The sequence below is a fragment of the Bufo gargarizans genome, chromosome 6 (genome assembly GCF_014858855.1).
Source record: "Bufo gargarizans isolate SCDJY-AF-19 chromosome 6, ASM1485885v1, whole genome shotgun sequence".
Lineage (NCBI taxonomy): Eukaryota > Metazoa > Chordata > Amphibia > Anura > Bufonidae > Bufo > Bufo gargarizans.
The window spans coordinates 207824217-207849527 of record NC_058085.1 but is presented as its reverse complement, the minus strand read 5'-3'; the positions used below and the strand labels follow the sequence as shown (position 1 = coordinate 207849527).

The 25311-nt window shown below is 45.5% G+C and overlaps 1 protein-coding gene across 1 annotated transcript in view; it reads right to left on the bottom strand.

Annotated features, from left to right (window-relative positions):
• Nucleotides 1–25311, bottom strand: part of LOC122942084 (erlin-1-like) — a 116355-nt gene that overhangs the window by 67885 nt on the left and 23159 nt on the right. The gene's annotated exons all lie outside the window — the stretch shown is intronic.

Below are 25311 nucleotides of genomic sequence, written 5' to 3'. Positions count from 1 at the left end.
GAAAAGTCAATACTGGGCCAAGAAATATCTCAAGACTGATTTTTCTAAGGTTTTATGGACTGATGAAATGAGAGTGAGTCTTGATGGGCCAGATGGCTGGATTGGTAAAGGGCAGAGAGCTCCAGTCCGACTCAGACGCCAGCAAGGTGGAGGTGGAGTACTGGTTTGGGCTGGTATCATGAAAGATGAGCTTGTGGGGCCTTTTTGGGTTGAGGATGGAGTCAAGCTCAACTCCCAGTCCTACTGCCAGTTTCTGGAAGACACCTTCTTCAAGCAGTGGTACAGGAAGAAGTCTGCAAGGTAAGAAAAACATGATTTTCATGCAGGACAATGCTCCATCACATGCGTCCAAGTACTCCACAACGTGGCTGGCAAGAAAGGGTATAAAAGAAGAAAATCTAATGACATGGCCTCCTTGTTCACCTGATCTGAACCCCATTGAGAACCTGTGGTCCATCATCAAATGTGAGATTTACAAGGAGGGAAAACAGTACACCTCTCTGAACAGTGTCTGGGAGGCTGTGGTTGCTGCTGCACGCAATGTTGATGGTGAACAGATCAAAACACTGACAGAATCCATGGATGGCAGGCTTTTGAGTGTCCTTGCAAAGAAAGGTGGCTATATTTGTCACTGATTTGTTTTTGTTTTGTTTTTGAATGTCAGAAATGTATATTTGTGAATGTTGAGATGTTATATTGGTTTCACTGGTAAAAATAAATAATTGAAATGGGTATATATTTGTTTTTTGTTAAGTTGCCTAATAATTATGTACAGTAATAGTCACCTGCACACACAGATATCCCCCTAAAATAGCTAAAACTAAAAACAAACTAAAAACTACTTCCAAAAATATTCAGCTTTTTTGGGTTCATTGAGAACATGGTTGTTGTTCAATAATAAAATTAATCCTCAAAAATACAACTTGCCTAATAATTCTGCACTCCCTGTGTATATATATATATATATATATATATATATATATATATATACATACACACACACACACACACACTCACCTAAAGAATTATTAGGAACACCATACTAATACAGTGTTGGACCCCCTTTTGCCTTCAGAACTGCCTTAATTCTACGTGGCATTGATTCAACAAGGTGCTGATAGCATTCTTTAGAAATGTTGGCCCATATTGATAGGATAGCATCTTGCAGTTGATGGAGATTTGAGGGAAGCGAATCCAGGGCACGAAGCTCCCGTTCCACCACATCCCAAAGATACTCTATTGGGTTGAGATCTGGTGACTGTGGGGGCCATTTTAGTAAAGTGAACTCATTGTCATGTTCAAGAAACCAATTTGAAATGATTAGAGCTTTGTGACATGGTGCATTATGCTGCTGTAAGTAGTCATCAGAGGATGGGTACATGGTGGTCATGAAGGGATGGACATGGTCAGAAACAATGCTCAGGTAGCCCGTGGCATTTAAACAATGGCCAATTTGCACTAAAGTGTGAAAACATCCCCCACACCATTACACCACCACCACCAGCCTGCATAGTGGTAACAAGGCATGATGGATACATGTTCTCATTCTGTTTACGCCAAATTCGAACTCTACCATTTGAATGTTTCAACAGAAATCGAAACAGTCTTCAACAGTCCAATTTTGGTGAGCTTGTGCAAATTGTAGCCTCTTTTTCCTATTTGTAGTGGAGATGAGTGGTACCCGGTGGGGTCTTCTGCTGTTGTAGTCCATCCGCCTCAAGGTTGTGCATGTGGTGGCTTCACAAATGCTTTGCTGCATACCTCGGTTGTAACGAGTGGTTATTTCAGTCAACGTTGCTCTTCTATCAGCTTGAATCAGTCGGCCCATTCTCCTCTGACCTCTATCATCAACAAGGCATTTTCGCCCACAGGACTGCCGCATACTGGATGTTTTTCCCTTTTCACACCATTCTTTGTAAACCCTAGAAATGGTTGTGCGTGAAAATACCAGTAACTGAGCAGATTGTGAAATACTCAGACCGGCCCATCTGGCACCAACAACCATGCCACGCTCAAAATTGCTTAAATCACCTTTCTTTCCCATTCTGACATTCAGTTTGGAGTTCAGGAGATTGTCTTGACCAGGACCACAACCCTACATGCATTGAAGCAACTGCCATGTGATTGGTTGACTAGATAATCGCATTAATGAGAAATAGAACAGGTGTTCCTAATAATTCTTTAGGTGAGTGTATATATATATATATTTCTCAAAGTTTACATTTATTTTTACACTATTTAGACATAAAAACCTATATATGCGGTATCGTCGCAATCGTACTGACCTAGAGAAGGAAGGGAACAGGTCAGTTTCGCCGCAAATGGAACGCCGTGGGAACAAAACCTGTAAAACAGTGGAGGAATTGCGTTTTTTCCCCCCCAATTCCACCCTATTTGGAATTTTTTTCCCACTTCCCTCTACATTGTATGCCATATTAAATGGTGGCATTAGAAAGTACAACTTGTCCTGCAAAAAATAAGTCCTCAAACAGCTATGTGAACGGAAAAATGAAAACACAAATGAAAAAAACATCCGGTATTCTAAGTGTTAAAGAGGTTGTCCGGTCCCAAAATCAAAATTCTATTTATGTGCTCCTATCGCCATTCACAATGCACGTGTCTGAGCTATGCTTTCCTTCCCCCTGCCTGGGCATTCAAAAATGTTTACATGGCTGCTGTGCAAAGTTATGAGCCACAGGCTGGCCTCGCCACCACACTGTTTAGTCTGCAGGAGCTCTGCCCTCTACACCTTTTGTGGCCATGTTACTACACCCACACATGAATTTTGCTAGAGCCTCTACATCACATAAAAATTCCACAGGTTTTTCCCTCACCATCTCCAGAGTGATATGAACAGCTTGAATCAGCAAACACATCTGTATCTAACCCTATCATGTATGATACAGCCTGTTGTGCCCGATACACAACCTGTTGTATGGGATATTGCCTGCTGAGCTATGTATCTAATCCAATCTTGTATGATCCTGTCTGGTGTGTTGTGCTTCTAAGCTCATCATGTCAGATACTATCTGCTGTGCCTCTGTATCTAAATCTATCATCTACGATACAGTCTACAGTTCCCGTTTCAAAGATTCTCATGTGTTAAACTGCCTGCTGTAGTGTGTGTCTAAAGCTTAATGCAGAGAACCATATCCGTTTAGCTATCTACAAGTTGTGCATCTGCTAAATAAGGATACTGTCCATGTGCGATTCAGTTTCGCAGAAGATAGAACATGTCCTATTCTGGTTCTCAAAGTGCAGACCTCGAACCCATAGAACTCAATTAATCGCAAATAGACAATCTTTTTGATTGCTCCTCTAAGAATTTTTATAAGGCAGTCAGGGCATAATTGTTTTTTTTTAATAAGAATCCAGAAATCTTTTTGAACAAGTGGCATACTTTTTAGACTTCTTTTTTGTTTCAATGTGGGACTTATGTCCTGTTTCTTTCTCAACCTAAAAGGGGAGAGAAAGAGAGAGAGCAAAAGTGCTTTCTATAATCTGTATATGACAGAACCGAAGAGCCAGGAAAATAGCAACTTGCATAACCCTGGGCAGGGGGATCCGTATTAGCCTCTAGCTTCCCAGATGCCTGGACCTCCATGATGCATACATGTTGCCCACACTGATGCCGCCATATTAATGGACTTACCCATGGGTCCACCCCCTGCTGCCGCACTGCTCCTCCTCCTCTTCCTGGGAGACTATTCCATAAGGAAGAGTTGCCCCCAATGTGAAGCCTTGCAAAACCAAGGCCTCCAGCATTGAAACGACTGGCGCTGCCCATGTTCTTCTGGTGCCTGCTCCGCACTTCTGGACCACATGATCCGCCCGGTCTGTAGCGATGTGCGTGTCGACGCATGCTTACAGGAGAAGCAGAAGCTGCAGCCGAGCCCAGAGCTCCCTAAGGAGAAGCGGCATCGGCTTTCTCGATACCGCGGCTTCACAGAAGATGACACCACCACCATTCAGGTATCAGGGAGAGCTAAGGGACATCTTCCCAGAGGGGTGCTAGCTTGGGCCACAGAGTGGGAGAGAAAAGAGGCCCAAACCCCCTGACTCAGCCCGGCCATTACCCTTTCCCTCTATAGGGGGTTGCTTCCTTCTTCATCCCTAACCAGGGACTTCTCTGCTTCCACATCCCTGTTGGGGCAAGAAGAAAACCGGAGATTGGGGGGCGGGAGAGGCCTTTTAATCTCTCGCGCTTCCTGTCCCTACAGAGATGAATAGGACATTCTCCAGTGGTACAGTCATGGAGGGACGTCCTGGAAAAACAGTTAATCCTTTGTGACAGAATGGCTCAACATTTTTACTAAGGACCAATTAAAAAAATATATTTTCAGCCTTAAATGAGTAAAATGCAGTCATACAAAATTGCCCTCGAAGGTGTACATAGTCTTTAACCCCCTCAGTGCTATACAACGTGTATACTCGTCATGGAGAACTGCTACTTAGTGCTTCATGATGAGTATGCTCATGGCATTATACTGTCACCTTGTCTTCAGACATGGTGACAGTGCTGAGACCCCGGCTGTTACACACAGCCAGGGATCTCAGCTAACCGTCCCAGGACAAATGAGTCTGTACAGACAAGCCAATCAGAGGATCCTAATGCCAGCTGAAAGGTTCTCATCCCCACAGTCACGGACTGAGGGGATCAGAATCTTCTAAAATGTTTTAATACCCAGCCTGCCGCCTTCTAAAATGTTTTAATACCCAGCCTGCCGCCTTCTAAAATGTTTTAATACCCAGCCCGTTGGCACAAATGTCGGTCGTTTAACCCCTTCCATGCCATGGTAAGTAGGGGCCGCTGTTTGGAAAGGGTTAACAGTTCCCTCCCTCTCCCACCGGGCCGCTGCTGTGCCATGGCAGCGACCCGATGCTTGACTGGTTCACATAGGGAGGGAGCTCCCTCCCCCATCGGGCTGCTGTGGCAGCGTCCAGGAGGTTACCATGGCAACCAGCTTGCCATGGTATATCCAAGCTAATCAGGCTAAGTGTAAGGCTGAGTTCACACGGGCGAGATTTCCGCGCGGGTGCAATGCAGTAGGTGAACGCATTGCACCTGCACTGAATCCTGACCCATTCATTTCAATGGGGCTGTGCACATGAGCATTTTTTTTCACGCATCAGTTCTGCAATGCTTTAAAATCGCAGCATGTTCTATATTCTGCGTTTTTCACGCAGCCCTGGCTCCATAGAATAAGAATGTTCTCCCTTAATAACGCATTGCATCTGCAAGCAAGTGCGGATGCAATGCGTTTTTCACTGATGGTTGCTAGGAGATGTTGTTTGTAAACATTCAGTTTTTTATCACGCGCGTGAAAAACGCATCAAAACGCATTGCACCCGCGCGGAAAAAACTGAACAACTAAACGCAATTGCAGCCAAAACTGACTGAACTTGCTTGCAAAATGGTGCGAGTTTAACTGAACGCACCCTGAACGCATCCGGACCAAATCTGTCACGCTCATGTGAACTCAGCCTAAAGGAAAATACAATGCAGAACACTATACAGTGCATTGTGGAGCATCTGTTCTTGAAGATCCAGTGGGTCTGAGCCCAAAAAGTAAAAAATAAAAAAATACAAAATAAAACTAATTTCTTGTTATAGATGCACATTTATAATGGATTAAAAAAATTAAATACACTACACTTTTGAACTACCTGATCAATAAAAGGATCACGTTACTTTCCCTGCACGGTGAATGCCAAAATAAAATCAGTCACCACATCTTGCCAAAAATGAGACCCTACCTAAGACAATCACCCAATAAAAATAAAATATATAATATTTTTATAATATAAAAAAAATATAAATAAAATATAATATCAGCTTGTATTTATGGGAGGGGCGGAGGTGCCTTTAAAAAGCCAAAGTGTGCGCCCCTCCTTGCCCGTGAGCCATCTGTGAGAGGAGTTTAACTGCTGCAATCTCGCCAAGCTCACGTCGCCAACACACGCGCTGTTACAGTCATCCGTAAGTATGCTGGGGCCGCTGCTCCCTACAACCGACAAGCAGCTCTGGAGAGCTTCAGCTGAACGCTCATCAGGTAACAAGGGGCGATACCGTTCCGGCTTCTTGTATTCCTTTCCCTGTCTGCTGCCCCCCCGTACCTGGCCACGGTCTGGTTCCTCACAGCGCTGCACGCTTGGGCTCTTCGGCAGTGTTTGCCCGTGCGCTCCCTTACTAGGCTTAGTCTCCCTAGTCGCAGCGTCCCTCGCTCTCCCTCACGTGTGCTGCAAATCCCGCGATAGCTCGGCACCACCTCCCGTTCTGTCCGGTCACATTCCGGTCTCCTGCATTACACTCACTTCTGCGGCTGTTCACAGAGTCCTCCCCAGGCTTGCAGCAGGGAAACACGAGGGAAACAAAGTTTAAAAAACAAAACAAAAAAAAAAACAATTTAAAGGGGACCCCAAGAAAAAAAAAAAAAAAAGCGCATACACACCTCAGCCAGTCTTCAAACAGTCGGTCGGTTTTCCTTTAAGCCAGTCGCACATGGCCTCTAGCGTTATCTAGGCTCCAGCATGATTGAGAGGTCTGGCCCTTCTCATCATGCTAGTCCACATTTTTTTCCGTCTGCGACTGCCCACTGTCTCCATAGGTCACCGTCATAACGCCCTGGTCTGGTACGTCATTCAGGCTCATGTTTCACGAAAAAAAATAAAATAATGAAAAAATAATAATTTGGAAACGATTGCTGCCTGTCACGTTGTCCAAGCCCTACGTTTAAACTCGCAATGCATTTATTTTGTTGCCTGCAGCGTTGGCCAGGCTTACGTCTTTAAACACCCATGTATGCTTATTTTCTGTTGCCTGCTAAGTCTTCAGGCTTACGTTTAACTTGAATATGCGACCTGTAACGTCATCCAGGTTTACGTTTTTAACTCAGATTTTAATTTGGGTTGCCTGTTACGTCATGCAGGATTACGTTTTTAATTTAATAATTTCTGTTGCCTGTTACGTCTTCGGGCTTACGATTTTAAACTTAAACATGCTGCCTGTAACGTCATCCAGGTTTACGTTTTTGACTCTGATTAATTTTCAGGCTTACGTTTTAATTCGTCATTGCGTATCCGTTCATGCTGGCTCACGTTTTTCTGTCAAATATCCGTTGCCTGTTATAGTGGTCATGTTTTCTTCCTTCCTGTGCAAAAAAAAAAAAGTACACAACTGCAATGTTCTCGAAACGCCACTGCCAGCCTCATGTGTATTAACTTCATCGTCCTGTACACTTCAGGTCCATGGCCAGTTGTTGTTGCATCTTTGTTTTGTTCCTGGGTCATTCTTCAGGCACCATCTAGTCATTATCACTTCAGGGCCCACCTTTCTCACAGTACACTCCCTCTTCAGTTAAGTCACATCATCATCGCCAGCTGTCATTTTCTTTTCAGGTCCACACAGGTAAGCGCTCACAATCCGGTCTGCACCAGCACCAAAAAAAATCAATAAAAATAAAATAAATTCACGGTCACGGGTCACTTTACTACATGGTCTTCCAACATTTAATTATGTCATCATTTCTCACTCTCACAGTATGTCTCATCTATCAGACCACGAGGAATCCCCATCAATCCCTGAGTCTTCCTCTTCCGGCCACGGCAGCTCAGAAGTTGGACAATTCCAAAATTGATCAAGGAACTCAACAGCCGAGGGATTGTTACCCAGCATCGGCTCGGAAGGCGGAGCTATACAGACTCCTGGTGTCCGAGCCAACGGCTCCTCCAGCGGATCAAGCGCCCATGTCGACCATTCAGTTGTCGTTGGCACAGTTACATGCCACAATTAACATTGCCACTTCTGTCTCAGACATGCAGGCTAGATTGATCGCGATAGAATCCAGAGGACTGTCACCTAGTCCCTCCGGTTCCAGTGGCCACCGCTTCTTGTTCCCATTCCCCAGGTAGGGCCTCATACACACCTGAGGTAGCGCCGGCACATTTTGTCCCAGATAACATCAGGAGGGATATCCTAGACGGCAAGGACATCAATTTAGCTACCATTTTCATAGCTAGCCATGACACCATTGATAATAGGACCATTACTTGCGGCGACGTTTCCATCACTATAAAGGCCAGGGATGTCCGCCTCAACCAAAAATTGTCCATCCCGGAATTCGTTCTGGCCTTCAGCTTATACAGGGACATCATCTGTTCTGCCCACCCTGGAAAACGGGAGGAACTGGACACCTATCTATACAGGGTCACGGATCTGGGCCACAAGTATGGCGGCCACGCCTTTTACGACTACCATTGCTGGTTTTCTGCTAAGGCGGCCACTACTCTGACCCAGTTCCAGCACACTACCAATTAGGCGTCCATGGACATGGAGCTCTTTTGTCACCATTTTGCTGGTCTCAAGGCTCCAGCATATGCATCTTGAAATTCCATCCTCCACTCGTCAGATTGGTGCCCCAACGTGGTCCCTCCCGTCTCCCAGGGCAGATTCCTTCCCAGCACCTCTGGTTTCCCGCAAAGACCCGCTCCATCCACCGATAAATTAGGCCCCATAGTTTTCCTGGGCAATAGTCAAATATGCAATAATTACAACATGGCCATCTGTAATTACAATAAATGTAGAGCCCTGCACATTTGCTCTGGTTGTTTTAGAGCCCACCCCCTGACAACCTGCCGACAGCAGTCCTCCAGGACCTCATGACTAGTCGGGGTCAACGTGAACCTCCCAACAGCTCTCCTACATAACCATCCCAATCCCAGTTTTGTTCAGTTCCTGGCAGCCGGATTTGCCGAGGGTTGCCATACGGGTCTGGTCACGCTTCCCCAGTCCACTTGGGAGGGTCCCAATCTCCTTTCAGCCGCCAAGGATCCCGACTCTGTAGGAGTCCTCATAGAATCTGAGCTAGAAAAGGGATTCCTTATAGGGCCATTTTCTATTGTCCCCTTTGATTCTTGAAGGGTCAGCCCTATCGGCATTGTGGACTAAAAAGTTTTCCAATAAAAAGTCTCATTTACGATCTTTCTGCGCCTCATGGTTCCGACATCCCGAGTTTAAATTCTCTGATTCCCTCCGAAGAGTTCTCCATGAGGTACTCCTCAGTCGATGAAGCCATACATCTCATCCTCTACGTAGGCAGAGGGGCTTGGCTATCCAAGGCAGATATCGCAGACGCGTTCAAATTGCTCCCCATTCACCCGCAGCTCTGGGGGTTTTATGGAATCAAATGGCAAAGTCTTTACTATTTTGCTAGCCATCTGACCTTCGGATCCAAGAGCAGTCCCTGGCTGTTTGATCAATTTGCGCAGGCCCTGCATTGGATTTTAGTCAACTGCTGCGATTGGCCGCTGGTTATTCATTACCTTGATGATTTCCTGTTGGTTAAATCACCAGGCAACAGACCCAGCAATCTCAGGTCCCTTCTTCAGATCTTCTCCGAGCTCAACGTTCCCGTCGCCTCTTCAAAAGGTAGAAGGCCCTTCAACGGTAATCACCTTTCAAGGGATATTTTTGGACACCATAAAAATGCGAGCTAGGCTTCCGGATGAGAAGCTCTCCAAAATCAGGGAAGAGCTATCCAAAGCAGTGGGTTCCAGACGTTTCACTAAAGTGGAGTTACAATCGTTGCAGGGTATGCCACCAGAATCATGCCACAGGGTAGAGCCTTCACCTCCCGGTTGTTACAGCTGCTTCCATCAGCCCCCTGAGCAGGATAGTCTCATCTGCTTAGACAGCCAAGCGATCGTGGATTTGGCAATGTGGAACACGTTCCTTGCCAGTTGGAATGGGGTCTCCATGTTCGTTCCTCAATGGGGTCCCACATTGGCCACGATTTTCACTGACGCCGCGGCCTCTGCAGGTTATACAGCAATCAGTGGTAATCAGTGGTTTGCTGGTCCCTGGCCCACAGAGGTGTCTTCTGCACAGCGAGCTTTAAAGTCTTCCCCGTTGCTAGAGGTGTACCCCATTGTAGCAGCGGCTCAAGTTTGGGGCAGTCAATGGGCCAACTCATCTGTAATTTTTTCCAGGCAATGCCGGAGGCGGACCAAGTGTGTTTATCCCCTCCAGCCTTCAATACTCTGGTTATGGATTAAAATCTTACATTGATTCAACAAAAAGTCTGGTGCAAAAATCTTCCTGTCAACACGTCCAGAAACTATAGAACAGGCTGGAATGTGTTCCACAAGTTCACACTCCTTCGCCCAAGACATGATACTGGCAAGACTGCATACATCATGGCTTTCTTGGCTTATTGCCATTTGGAGCTCAAACTTTCCTAGAACTCCATAAAGTTATACCTGGCCGGGGTACAGCATTTCCTCACGTTGGAAGATCCGGACTGTAGGTCGATTTTCTTGTCACAGGCGATAAAAGCCTCCCTTAGGGGCATTCAAAAGAGTAGGGGGACAAGCACTCAGACAGCCGGTGTCAGGAGAACTCTTTAGGAAGTTATCCACCTCCCTAGATGTCAATCCTTTTGGGCTTCTTGCTAGTACCGTTGTCAAAGCGGCCATGTACCTCAGCTTTTATGGTTTTTTAAGTCAAAGGTTTAACCCAGGGTCAGCTGGTCTGGCCTGACGACCAGTTCATCCTGTACCTTGCTTCTTCCAAGACATCCCAATTCGGCCCACCAGTAGGGATCAGGTACTTCCCTACTTTCAATGAATGGTGCCCGATTCAGGTCTTCCAGCATCTTTTGGCAGTGTTGGGCGATTCGGCCCAAGACAGCCCTTTGCTTTCGTCATGATATGGGCGGTACATTCCGAATCCACACAGAGATATCTAAGGCTTTCTGTAGTCTGATTTTATGACGTCCTGAGTGTATAATAAACTCCGTTTCTACGCTACCTGGCTTATTCTTTGCCCCCTTATAGGCCTACCCTGGTTCATGGCTAAGGGCACACCACCAGCCATTCAGTCCAGGTCTGAGGTAAGTAAACAGGGCAGGCCTGTCCCTCACTTCTCACACAAGGTCCTCGCATCCGCAGCCATGACCACAATTTATAATTATATAATATATATATATATATATATATATATATGTATATATATGTTGGTAAGGCTGATTAGTCAGCCTGCATTTGTGGGAGGGGCGGAGGCTCTTCTTATACGAGCCATAGCCTCATTCACAGGGGCGTGTTCTCAGGTGCACAGCTGCTGCTGGTTGTCATTAGCAAACCAGCTTCTCTGGTGGTAGGAGTCTTTCTTTGCAGCATGGAGCTTGTTATTTTGCTCTCTGCTACCATAGCATGCACGCACCATACTACGTAAGTAGGTTGGGCCGGGGCCGTCTCTCCTGGACGGTCGGAACCGACTTTGCTATCGAACGGGAGGCTTCGCCTCAGAATCTGCTACCTCCGGTTTGCTTGTTGGGGCTAAATCCTTCTATTTCTTTCAACTTGCTTTGCTGGTAATAGGAGTTGGTTCCTATAAATCTTACAAGTTTCACTTCGCTTTGTTCATCTCTTATGAAAAGTTTGCTGTAAAGGAAGAGTTACCCGGGCTGCACGTGACGTCATGTTTGGAGATCAGACGCAGCGTTTATTGTTTAGGCCTCTTGCTGTAGCTGTTCCTTGCCACGTGTCTCCCCCCTCCCCCGCTACCACCATCTTTCACTGCTCCATGTGCTTAAAACCCCGCCACGCTTTATGCTCTGCTGTTATCCTGAGCGGCATTTATCCTGAGCGGCATTTACACTTTCGGCTTTTATTTCATGTCTTATGCTGCATCCGCACATCCTTACTGTCCTGCACTTTTCTACTCTTGGTTCGTATTCACTCAGATTGGTCTCACATTCAAGCTGCGCTCACCCGTTGGCTATTACATCTCATTCCGTACCCAGCCGACAGCCGGATCCGTATTACACGCCTGTTATTATAATGTTCTATACTCGGCTTACAGCCATAGCTGCTACTGTTACTCCATTTTTATTCTCTGAACGCACCACCCTGGTGTTCACACCTTGCTCCACTCACAACCAGAGCTGCGTTTATGCGTTGACTGGTATACCATGTTTTCTCTGCTCACTGTGAGAGCTGTGTTTACACGTCCGCTGTCACAACATGTTCTTATTAGGCTTGTTTCAGAGCTGCATTCACGTTCACAGTTACATCATGTTTATGCTCCACTCCCATTTAGAGCTGCTATTCTACCAATTTCATTCTCTGCCACACCCAGAGGTGCATTCACACTATGCTGTAAAATCATTTTTTGCACTCCACCCACGACCAGAGTTGCATTCATACATCTATCAGTATATCATGTTTGCTCTACTTGCACCCAGAGCTGCGTTCACACGTCCTATGCTACTACAGGTTCTTTCCAGGCTCATTTCAAGAACTGCATTCACATCGCTAGTACATCTGTTATGCTCCGTTCACAACCAGAGATGCTGCTATACCAAATTTCATGCTCTGCTTATACCCAGAGTTGTGTTCACACTTCTACTGCTACACCAGGTCTTATACCCCACTCGCCAAAGCCGCTTTCCATGTCTGCTGTCACTTCAAGTTAATTTTCCGTTCACATTCAAAGCTGCGTCCGCATGTCTGCTTTTACATCCCGTCCTATACTCCATTCACTACTAGAGCTTCGTTCACGTGTCTGCCTTTACATCATGTCAATACTTTGATTGCATTTATACGTCTGCTTTATACCATGCTCTTCATGCGCTACCCATACTCAGAGCTGCGCCCATACCATGTTTTTTAGGTACCACTCACATCCAAAGCTGCATTCACCCATTTGTTGTTACATCATGTGTTGTACTCTGCTCCCACTCAAAGCTGCATTCTCCTGTTCATTGCTACGTCATGGTTTTGCTCAATAATCTCACCGGGGCAGTCTGCACCCACCGCTCTGGTACCCATCTCCCGAAAAACATAACAGTGTTCTTTTCAGGCTTACGTTCCTTTCCTCGTGGTCTGTTACATTTCATAGGCCTACTTTTCTGTTTAATCCTGGTTCATGATCACTCAGACTGGTCTCCTTTTACTTCTGGTTCGTATTTACTCAGATTGGTGAACTGGGGCAGGATACCAAACAGCTCCTCAGCGGAGGTCAGTGGGCCAATAGGAGTAAGTTTCCTGCTATGTTTTCACAAGCTGTTCGTTTGTTTGTCACGATAAGAGACTTCTCTTAGCGAACTTGCAATGCCTCAGGCTCTTGTTTTTCTCCCATCTGTTTCAATTTCATGTTTACGTTTCATGGTTCGCGGTGGTTAGTGTTTTATGTATGCACGTGCTTCAGATTACTAATGTCTATATTTTCAACGCTTGTTGGCCAATCCAATCATTCAAGTTCCTGCATATCCATCAGGCCCAGCTTACATTTTAATTGCTTATCGTCGCCGCAACGTCATCCCTCTGGCTTCGAGGGCCCCTATGACTGATCCGGCCTCATGGCTCCGGGGGCCCCATGCCCGTTTTTCATGTTTTGTTTGTTAAGGGTACGACATGGTTGTAGGCTGGTTAGTGTCCCAGGTTTGCTGTTGGAGGGGGTCATGCGAGTCCCCAAGGCATTCTGGTGCTGCATAAGTGGTTTATTTAAAAAAATAAAATAAAATTAATCATAAGAGGCTCGCACGAGTGGCTCTTCGCTTATAGGACCTCACGATTGGCACCGACACTTGTAGTTCGCCCGGCCATCTGATACTTGCCTGAGACTCGCACGCATGGCTCCCGCCATAAGAGACTCGCACGCATGGCTCCTGGCTCAGAGGATTTCACAATTGTCATCGACATTGGTAGGTTATACGGCCATCTGATACTATTTTCCATGGCACACCTTTCAGAAGTTTTCTTTTGGTAATTTATATTTTACAGATTAGTACTTGCGGTTCATTTCAGCCTCATTTCATTAACAAGCTTTACCACATGTCTTTGTCTTTCTAGGTTGAGTCCCGGTTGATTACTAAACCCGTCGGGTTAAGCCCCAATCTTTTCCCCAGCTGTCCTTAATTCTTAACGTTCGCTGCCCGGCCCCATGGGCCCCTGGTGGTTGCTTCGGCCCCATGGCTTCAGGGGTCCGACCAATGGTTGTCTGTCCACCTGTGCAGCTATGCTTTTGGTTTTGAATGGCTCACATCTTTACCTGCTTGCCAGCTTATGTTATTTAGGTTTCATTTTAATGTCTGTTATCTCCATTTTCTGTCACGTTTCCCTTCGTCTTCAGGTCATGCAGTTGAATTCATGTTGGGGGTCACCTTCCACGTCAGTCAGGTCTCGTTTCTAACGATATTTCATCTTGAATGTTATTCAGGCCACATAGTTTATCTTGGGTATCGCCTGCCACATCGGTCATGCTCATGGTTTAATTTCACCTGCACCTTATCCAGGTCACTTATTATAGTCATAATTACTTTTTTTTTTTTTTTTTTAAACAAACAAAAAATAAAATTAATAAAATCGGCCCCATGGCTTCGGGGGCCCGATGACAGCTTCGGCCCCATGGCTTCGGGGGCCCGATGACAGCTTCGGCCCCATGGATTCGGCGGCCCAATGACAGCTTCGGCGGCCCCATGACTGTTTTCAGTCCTGCTGGGCTGATTGCCTTGTTTGGTTGTCCATCTGTGCATCTGGGTTGATTTGGTCTCTATGTATCACATACATGTCTACCGGCTTCCCTAAATTCCTAGTAATCAATATTGATCGCTCACTTTCTGTTTTGACCGCAAACTGGTCCGTTTCGCCCTACAGCATCATTGTCATGTCTTACGCAGATACTTTGTCTTGCTTTAATTGTTCATGTTTCGTTCAGGTCCTGCCAGAGGAGGAACAAGCAGGTCAATTCCCTCTAGCATTTCAGTCTCTGACCGTAGTCGATCATATCTTGTCAACCAGGTCCCCGCGCAAAGTCATTGCCTTTTTACCACGACCAGGAATTCATTTTTGCAGGTAGCTTCATTGCAATTGCATTCCCTCACTCATGGGAGGGCATAGACATGTTGTATATTATGGCTTCGTAGCTTCTTGCCGCACTAACCTCAGACTCCCTACAACCACGTTGAATCGGGTTTTGGACAAGGTCCAGCATTTCCTCACGGTAGATGATTCGGATAGTAGGTCGGTCTTCACGCCTCAGATGTTAAAACAATTTCCAGGGGCACAGTAGAACAACGCACGGACCACGGCTAGCAGATAGCTGTTGTCTGGGGAACTATTCAAGAATTCTCTTCCTATCTACATAGTTCTTTTTGGCCCTCATTCCTGCCTAGTCTAGGCAGTTAGGTTTCGGTCCCCCGATCTCCTGAGGCTAGGGCATTGCCAGTACTCGCACTAGAACCAAAACTTTACAAGGTTCAGTTGGTTTTCATGATCCATTTCACAACGTATTCCCGGTCCTCCATTCCGCTTCGGAGCAGTATACGCAATATTGAGCATTATGTCTCTGGCCTTGTCATCCACAAGATGGGTTGTAGGTCTCCTTCTGGTCTTGCCTCATACACCCTGAATTTTCGCTCTAGATCCGACGCCTTGCAGTTGGCTTGGGGATTAGTTTGCACATGCCATTCAAGTTCCTTTTCTACCCTACTTGGCTTGGTTTTTGCCCACTCATGATCATGGCTTAGGGTACACAACAAGCCATTTAGTCAAGTTAGCTAAGACACGCCGAGCTGGGTTAGGTTGTTCCTGTGGTTTCTCTCCCTAGGGTTCTTCGGATATCTCTTGGCGAGATATATATATGTATATATATCTATATATTACACACACAGCTTTCAGAAAAGAGAAACTTTATTTCCCCTGAAATGCTTTTATTGTGCAAAACCCAAAAAAATTAAAATAGGCATTTTAGGTATCACTATGTCTGTAACGACCTCCCCCTAAGGTGAATGATGTAAAACAAAAAATAAAAACATTTTTTGGTCTACTTGCCCCTTAAAGTGCAACACTGAATAAATCTAAAATTATTATGTACCCCAAATTGATACCAATGAAAAATGTCAACTCTTCCCGCAAAAAACGAGTCCAAACACAAGCCCATCAGCAGAACATAGTAACATAGTATATAAGGCCGAAAAAAAAACATTTGTACATCCAGTTCGGCCTGTGATCCTGCAAGTTGATCCAGAGGCAGGCAAAAAATAAATTAAAAAAAATGTCAGGTAGAAGCCAATTTTCCCCACTTAAGGCTGGTTTCACACGGGCGTTGCGGGAAAACATTGTAATGCATTTTGCACACGCATGTTTGGTACCCAAACCCGAACTTCTTCACAGAAGTTGAGGTTTGGGATCGGGGTTCTGTAGATTGTATTATTTTCCCTTATAACATGGTTATAAGGGGAAATAGCATTCTGAATACAGAATGCATAGTAAAATAGCGCTGGAGGGGTTAAAAAATAAATAAATAATAATTTAACTCACCTTAATCCACTTGCTCCCGTAGCCGGCATCTCTCCTGTCTCTTTCTTTGCTGATTGCAGTCAAAGGACCTGTGGTGACGTCACTCCGGTCATCACATCGTCCGTCACATGATCTTTTACCATGGTGATGGATCATGTGATGACCGGAGTGACGTCACCACAGGTCCTTTGACTGCAATCAGCAAAGAAAGACAGGAGAGATGCCGGCTGCACGAGCAAGTGGATTAAGGCAATCCACAATTATTATTTTTTTAAATTAACCCCTCCAGCGCTATTTTACTATGCATTATGTATTCAGAATGCTATTATTTTCCCTTATAACTATGTTATAAGGGAAAATAATAAAATGATCGGGTCTCCATCCCGATCGTCTCCTAGCAACAGTGCGTGAAAATCGCACCGCATCCGCACTTGCTTGCGGATACTAGCGATTTTCACGCAGCCCCATTCACTTCTATAGGGCCTGCATTGCGTGGATTATCGCACCGCAACGCACAATATAGAACATGCTGAGATTTTCACGCAACGCATAAGTGATGCGTTAAAATCACTGCTCGTGTGCAGAGCCCCACAGAAATGAATGGGTCCAGATTCAGTGCGGGTGCAATGCGTTCACATCACGCATTGCACCAGCGCGGAATACTCGCCCATGTGAAAGGGACCCAAGGGGAAAAAATTAATTCCTTCCCGACTCCATTCAGGCAATCAGATAACTCCCTGGATCAACGACCTCTCTAGTAGCTATAGCCTGTAATATTATTACACTCCAGAAATACATCCAGGCCCCTCTTGAACTCTTTTAGTGAACTCATCATCACCACCTCCTCAGGCAGAGAGTTCCATAGTCTCACTGCTCTTACCGTAAAGAATCCTCTATGTTTGTGTACAAACCTTCTTTCCTCCAGGCGCAGAGGGTGTCCCCTCATCACAGTCCCTCATCTAGGGATAAATAGATGATGGGAGAGATCTCTGTACTGACCCCCGATATATTTATACATAGTGATTAAATCTCCCCATAGTCATGTTTTTCTAAAGTGAATAACACTAATCTATGGAACTCTCTGCCCGAGGAGGTGGTGATGGTGAGTTCACTAAAGGAGTTCAAGAGGGGCCTGGATGTATTTCTGGAGTGTAATAATATTACAGGCTATAGCTACTAGAGAGGGGTCGTTGATCCAGGGAGTTATTCTGATTATCCGAATGGAGTCGGGAAGGAATTTTTTTTCTCCCCTTAAGTGGGGAAAATTGGCTTCTACCTCATGTATTTTTTTTTTTGCCTTCCTCTGGATCAACTTGCAGGTTAACAGGCCGAACTGGGTGGACAAATGTCTTTTTTCAGCCTTATATACTATGTTACTGTACAATATAATAATATATTCTTATTTCTTAGGAAGGAGTCTAATTATCAGATCTGTAAATCACTATTGAAATTATTTGTTGGCATCGACCCAAACATAAGCTACAAAGATATGACCACTAGGAGTCTCAGTACTCCACTGTCTCCCTCCGCTTTCTTACATGGCTTATACACTGATTCACCTCTCTAAAGTGTGTATGCAGTTATTAGCAAGAATCACTATTTTTCTGGGACTCCTAACAAAATTGAGGCAGAGATGTGTCCTGGCTATACTATACACCTGTGTGAAGTTGGCACCCCATGTTCTTAAATTTCAAAAAGAAATACACAATTCGTTTGTGCTGCGTTTGTGCCGCAAAAATGAACGTTTGTGCCGGTTCGGTTCCTGAGATATTGCGCGTTAGATTTTTATAAAGGTCCGCCCATTTTCCCACCCCATGTTCTTAAATTTCAAAAAGAAATACACCATTCGTTTGCGCTGCAAAAATGAATATTTGCGCCGCTTTGGTTTCCGAGATATTGCGTGCTTGATTTGCTGAAACCCTGCCCACTTTCCACCCCATGTTTTTAAATTTCAAAAAGAAATACACCATTCGTTTGTGCTGCAAAAATGAATATTTGCGCCGCTTTGGTTTCCGAGATATTGCGCGCTTGATTTGCTGAAACCCTGCCCACTTTCCACCCCATGTTTTTAAAATTTCAAAAAGAAATACACTATTCGTTTGTGCTGGTTTGTGCTGCAAAAATGAACGTTTGCGCCGCTTTGGTTTCCGAGATATTGCGCGCTTGATTTGATGAAACCCCTCCCACTTTCCACCCGATGTTTTTAACCCTGACTCTAGACCCCCCAGGTGTGCTGCAGCTTGCCCCCTCCCAACTTTTTTTTGGGGCACAAGCATATTTTATTTTTTTCTGCGTACGCTGACTGTGGCCGGGACTCTTAGCATCCGGCCACTGTTAGTGCATCGCACACCCCACGGCTGATCAACTTCGGACGGTTGATCAGCGAGTTTGAATTTAAATAGAAATCTAATTTTTTTGGCCTTTTTTATTTTTTTTTGTCTGGTAGGTTTAGGGTAAGATCCCGAACACCCGTCCCCCCACAAACACGCACACCAAATAAAGTTTATCACACACACACACTCCCCTATGGCCCGCCGGATGTTCTAGGCCAGTGATGTGCCAGAGGCGTCATTCAGAGCCCTCTCTGTGGGCACCTGCGCCCTGGAAAAAGTCTATGACATACCAATATGCTTTAGACTTTTCCTGCCATTCATCAGCACAGGACACACTATGAACAGCACAGGCAGCACACTGAATGTAGGCTATTAAGCTATTATAGCTATATGATAAAGTACATGAAAGATATACTATATTGTATTCAAGTTAAATTGCCGTGTTGGCACTTTGCGATAAATAAGTGGGTATTTGGTTGCAGTTTGGGCACTCGGTCTCTAAAAGGTTCACCATCACTGTTCTAGGCGGCATATGTCCAGCTTGCCTCTGAGTCCGAGAGCCCCAGTGAGGACGAGGATGACCCCACTTTCCTTTTGTCATCCGTGTCCTCCTCATCATCTTGCGATGATGATGAGACCCCAAGGCGGCGGAGACGCCGCCAGGCGGAGCAAGGAGACCGCAATGCTAGGGACCCTGTGGCCCACACTAGTACGAGAAGCTCTGGGGCTCGTACTAGTTTTCCGGCCCACCAGTTAAGTCCACCGGTCAACTTGTCTGGTATACCCAAGAGCGTTTTGAGCCCGTGATTCCTGATTTTGTAGGCCAACCAGGAATCCAGATTTCCACAGTGGGCTTCACTTAATGCAACTACTTTAGTCTTTTTTTTCAGTGACCCCTTTGTGAATCTGATGTTGGAGCAGACGAACCTGTACGCCCAACAGTTCATTGCTCAACATCCGGACTCCTTTTTGGCTAGGCCCGGTGGCTGGACTCCGGTCTGTGCAGCCAAGATGAGGACGTTTTGGGGCCTCGTGCTGCATCTGGGCCTAGTCAAGAAACCTAGTGTCAGGCATTACTGGCGTGGGGGCGTCCTCTACCAGACCCTACTTTACAATTATGCAGATAATGCAGCATGTCCCCCTCAAGGTGATCCTGCCTATGACCGCCTGTACAAAATAAGGCCGGTCAGCGATCACTTTGGGGCCAAATTTGTGCAGGTCTATGTACACCTTTCGTGTGTACGAGGGGCGAGATTCCCGTATTCAACCCCCAGAATGTCCCCCCACTCTAGGTGTTAACGGGAAACTTGTGTGGGACCTTATGCACCCACTGCTAGATAAGGGTTACCACCTTTACGTGGATAACTTTTATACTAGTATCCCCTTGTTCCAGTCTCTCACCTCTCAACGGAGCCTCCCTACCCACCCCCTCCAGGTACCTATCCCTAGGGGTGAGACCAGTACCCTTACCAGTGGAATCCTGTTGCTGGTCAAATATAAGGACAAGAGGGATGTCCTTGTACTGTCCACAATTCACGGTAACAGCATCACCCCTGTCCCTGTGCGAGGTACCGCGGCAACGGTCCTCAAGCCCGATTGCATAGTCGACTACAATCGATATATGGGAGGAGTTGATCTCCCTGATCAAGTCCTCAAGCCATACAATGCTATGCGCAAAACCCAGGCATGGTATAAAAAAGCTGCGGTCTGCTTGGTGCAGGTTGCCTTGTACAACTCTTTTGTGTTGTCTCGGAGCGCTGGCAACACAGGGACATTCCTTCAGTTCTATGAGGCAGTCCTCAAGGACCTGATCTTTTCTGACCGGGCTGCTCTTTCCCGGTCAGAAAAGATCAGGTCCTTGAGGACTGCCTCAGAACTGAAGGAATGTCCCTGTGTTGCCAGCGCTCCGGGACAGCACAAAAGAGTTGTTAATGGAAACCTGCACCAAGTAGACCGCAACTTTTTTGTATCATGCCCGGGTTATCCCCATGGCTTTATATGGCTTGAGGACTTGATCAGAAAGATCAACTCCTCCAATATACAAATTGCAGTCGACGATCCAATTGGGCTTGAGGACTGTTGCCGCGGTACCTCGCACAGGGACAGGGGTGATGCTGTTACCGTGAATTGTGGACACTACAAGGACATCCCTCTTGTCCTTATATTTGACCAGCAACAGGATTCCACTGGTAAGGGCACGGGTCGCACCCCTGGGGATAGGTACCTGGAGGGGGGTGGGTAGGGAGGCTCCGTTGATTTTTCCGCACAGTCCCACAAGCGGACATGGATCTGGCGGCGAGGGACTGGAACAAGGGAATAGGGATACTAGTATAAAAGTTAACCACGTACAGGTGGTAACCCTTATCTAGCAGTGGGTGCATAAGGTCCCACACAAGTTTCCCGCTAACACCCAGAGTGTGTGAACATTCTGGGGGTTGAATATGGGACTCTCGCCCCTCGTACACACGAAACTTGTAGGTGCACCCTAAGGTACTCTCACAAAGTTTGTACAGCTTCACGCCATACCTCCCCCGCTTAAAGGGAACATACTTGCAAAAAATGAGTCTCCCCTTGAAAGCAATGAGAGACTCATCAACCGCGACCTCTCTTCCAGTCACAGAGGCCTGCACAAATTTGGCCCCAAAGTGATCGATGACTGGCCTGATTTTGTACAGGTGGTCATAGGCAGGATCATTTCCGGGTGGCCTCAAACCGGGTACGTGTCATGGCCGTACTGTAAAGTGGGGTCTGGTAGAGGATGTCCCCACTCCAGTATTGCCTGACACTAGGATTCTTGACTAGACCCATATGCAGCACGAGGCCCCAAAATGTCCTCATCTTGGCTGCACAGACCGGAGTCCAGCCTCTGGGCCTAGCCAAAAAGGAGCCCGGCTGTTGAGCAATGAACTGTTGGGCGTACAGGTTCGTCTGCTCCAACATCAGATTCACAAAGTGGTCACTGAAAAAAAGACTAAAGTAGTCGCATTCAGTGAAGCCCACTGTGGAAATCTGGATTCCTGGTTGGCCTACAAAATCAGGAATCACGGGCTCAAAACATTCTGGGGTATACCAGACAAGTTCACCAGTAGGGGGCTCCGGTGGACTTAACTGGTGGGCTGGAAAACTAGTACGAGCCCCCGAGCTGCTCGTACTAGGGTGGGCCACAGGGTCCCTAGCATGGCGGCCCCCTTGCTCCGCCTGGCGGTGTCTCCGCCGCCTTGGGGTCTCATCATCATCGCTAGATGATGAGGACGCGGATGACAAAAGGAAAGTGGGATTATCCTCGTCCTCACTGGGGCTCTCAGACTCGGAGGCAAGCTGGGCATATCCCTCCTTAGCCGAGATCATCCGGCAGGCCATAGAGGAGTGTGTGTGTGTGCGCGTGATACTTTATTTGGTGTTCGTGTGTGTGTGGGGGGATGGGTGTTTGCGAACTTACCCTAAACCTAACAGACAAAAAAAATAAAAAAGGCCAAAAAATGAGATTTTTAACCCCTTAAGGACTCAGCCCCATTTCACCTTAAGGACTTGGCCATTTTTTGCAAATCTGACCAGTGTCCCTTTAAGTGCTCATAACTTTAAAACACTTTGACTTATCCAGGCCATTCTGAGATTGTTTTTTCGTCACATATTGTACTTCATGACACTGGTAAAATAAAGAGAAAAAAATTATTATTTTTTTGCATAAAAAAATACCAAATTTACAAAAAATTTGGAAAAATTTACAAATTTCAAAGTTTCAGTTTCTCTACTTCTGTAATACATAGTAATACCCCCAAAAATTGTGATGACTTTACATTCCCCATATGTCTACTTCAGGTTGGAATTATTTTGGGAATGATATTTTATTTTTTGGGGATGTTACAAGGTTTAGAACTTTAGAAGCAAATAATGAGATTTTTCTGAAATTTACAAAAAAACAATTTTTAGGGACCATTACAGCTCTGAAGTCACTTTGCGAGGCTTACATAATAGAAACCACCCAAAAATGACCCATTCTATAAACTACACCCCTCAAGGTATTCAAAACTGATTTTACAAACTTTGTTAACCCTTTAGGTGTTGCACAAGAGTTATTGGCAAATGGGGATGAAATTTGAGAATTTCATTTTTTTGCCTAATTTTCCATTTTAACCCATTTTTTCTACTAACAAAGTAAGGGTTAACAGCCAAACAAGACTATCTTTATTGCCCTGACTCTGCCGTTTACAGAAACACCCCATATGTGGCCGTAAACTACTGTACGGCCACACAGCGGGGCGTAGAGTGAAAGGTGCGCTGTTTGGTTTTTGGAAGCCAGATTTTGCTGGATTGGTTTTTTGACACCATGTCCCATTTGAAGCCCCCTGATGCACCCCTAGAGTAGAAACTCCCTAAAAGTGACCCCATCTAAGAAACTACACCCCTCAAGGTATTCAAAACTGATTTTAAAAACTTTGTTAACCCTTTAGGTGTTGCACAAGATATGGAAATGGAAAATAGAGATACAATTTCAAAATTTCACTTTTTTGGCACAGTTTCCTTTTTAATATCTTTTTTCAAGTAACAAAGCAAGGGTTAACAGCCAAACAAAACTCATTATTTATGGCCCTAATTCTGTAGTTTACAGAAACACCCCATATGTGGTCGTAAACTGCTGTACGGGCACACGGCAGGGCGCAGAAGGAAAGGAATGCCATACGGTTTTTGGAAGGCAGATTTTGCTGGACTGTTTTTTTTTTTACACCATCTCCCATTTGAAGCCCCCCTGATGCACCCCTAGAGTAGAAACTCCAAAAAAGTGACCCCATTTTAGAAACTACGGGATAAGGTGGCAGTTTTCTTGGTACTAGTTTAGGGTACATATGATTTTTGGTTGCTTTATATTACACTTTTTGTGCGGCAAGGTAACAAGAAATAGCTTTTTTGGCACCGTTTTTTTGTTTTGTTATTTACAACATTCATCTGAAAGGTTAGATCATGTGGTCATTTTATAGAGCAGGTTGTCATGGACGCGGCGATACCTAATATGTATACTTTTTTTTTTATTTATGTAAGTTTTACACAATGATTTCATTGTTAAAACAAAAAAAGTTTTAGTGTCTCCATAGTCTAAGAGCCATAGTTTTTTCAGTTTTTGGGCGATTATCTTATGTAGGGTCTCATTTTTTGCGGGATGAGATGGCTGTTTTATTGGCACTATTTTGGGGTGCATATGACTTTTTGATCGCTTGCTATTGCACTTTTTGTGACGTAAGATGACAAAAAATTGCTTTTTTTAAACAGTTTTTATTTTTTTACGGTGGTCACCTGAGGGGTTAACTCATGTGATATTTTTAGAACCGGTCGATACGGACACGGCGATACCTAATATGTATACTTTTTTTTATTTATGTAAGTTTTACACAATGATTTAATTTTTGAAACAAAAAAATGATGTTTTAGTGTTTCCATAGTCTAAGAGCCTTAGTTTTTTCAGTTTTTTGGTGATAATCTTGGGTAGGGTCTCATTTTTTGCGGGATGAGATGCCGGTTTGATTGGCACTATTTTGGCGTACATGCGACTTTTTTGATTACTTTTATTACCTTTTTTGGGAAGTAAGGTGGGCAAAATTTAAATTTTCTCATAGTTTTTATTTTTATGGCGTTCACCGTGCGGGGAAAGTAACATGACCGTTTTATAAATCAGGTCGTTACGGACGCGGCGATACCAAACATGTGTAGGTAATTTTTTTTTTTCATTTTTAATTAGTGATAAATGTGTTTTTTTGATTTTCACTTTTTTTTCACTTTTTCTTACTTTTTTTTTTGACCCAGACCCACTTGGTTCTTGAAGATCCAGTGGGTCTGGTGTCTGCATAATACAGTACAGAACCTATATAGGTTTCTGTACTGTATTTTACTTACACTGAACAGATCTATGCTTTCAGCATAGATCTGTTCAGCACCATGGACAGCAGGACGCCTGAGCAGGCGTCCTGTTGCCATGGGAACCTTCCCCGTCTGCCACAACTTCGCAGACGGGGAAGGGTAAGGACTGGGGCTTCGGGGGGCTGTCTGGGGGCTCTCTCCCTCTCCCATCGGGGGGCTGCAAAGGCACAGCAGCCCCCCGATGGGAGAGGGAGGGAGCCGCATCTTACTGTTAACTCTTTCCATACAGTGGTCCGTACGGACCGCTGTATGGAAAGGGTTAAACGGCTGACATCCATTCACAGATGTCAGCTGTTTATACCAGGGTGCGAGCAATGTGCTGGCACCCTGGTATACCCACTAGAAGCCAACGATTATTCGGCGGGAGGCGGATCGCGATCCCGCCTGCCGCACCGCCCGCCTCCCACACGGCCCCCCCCCCTGCACCTCCCACCAGGCTAAAATCATGCAGGGGTTCAGGGGGGGGGGGGGGGGTTGGTGGTGATAACTATAGATTTGTGCCACACTAAAGTTTCTGATCGCCGCGGTCAGGGACCGCGGCGATCAGAAACAGCAGAAATAGCAACAAACCGCAGGTCTGAATTGACCTGCGGTTTGCTGCGATCGCCGATATGGGGGGGGGGGGGGATTAACCCCTGGGGCGCCACAATCTCAATTTAAACTCATGAGTCCTTAAGGACTCTGGATCCATGCCGTACCGGTACGTCATGGGTCCCTAAGGGGTTAAAAAAAAATTTTTATTTAAACTCGCTGATCAACCGTCCGAAGT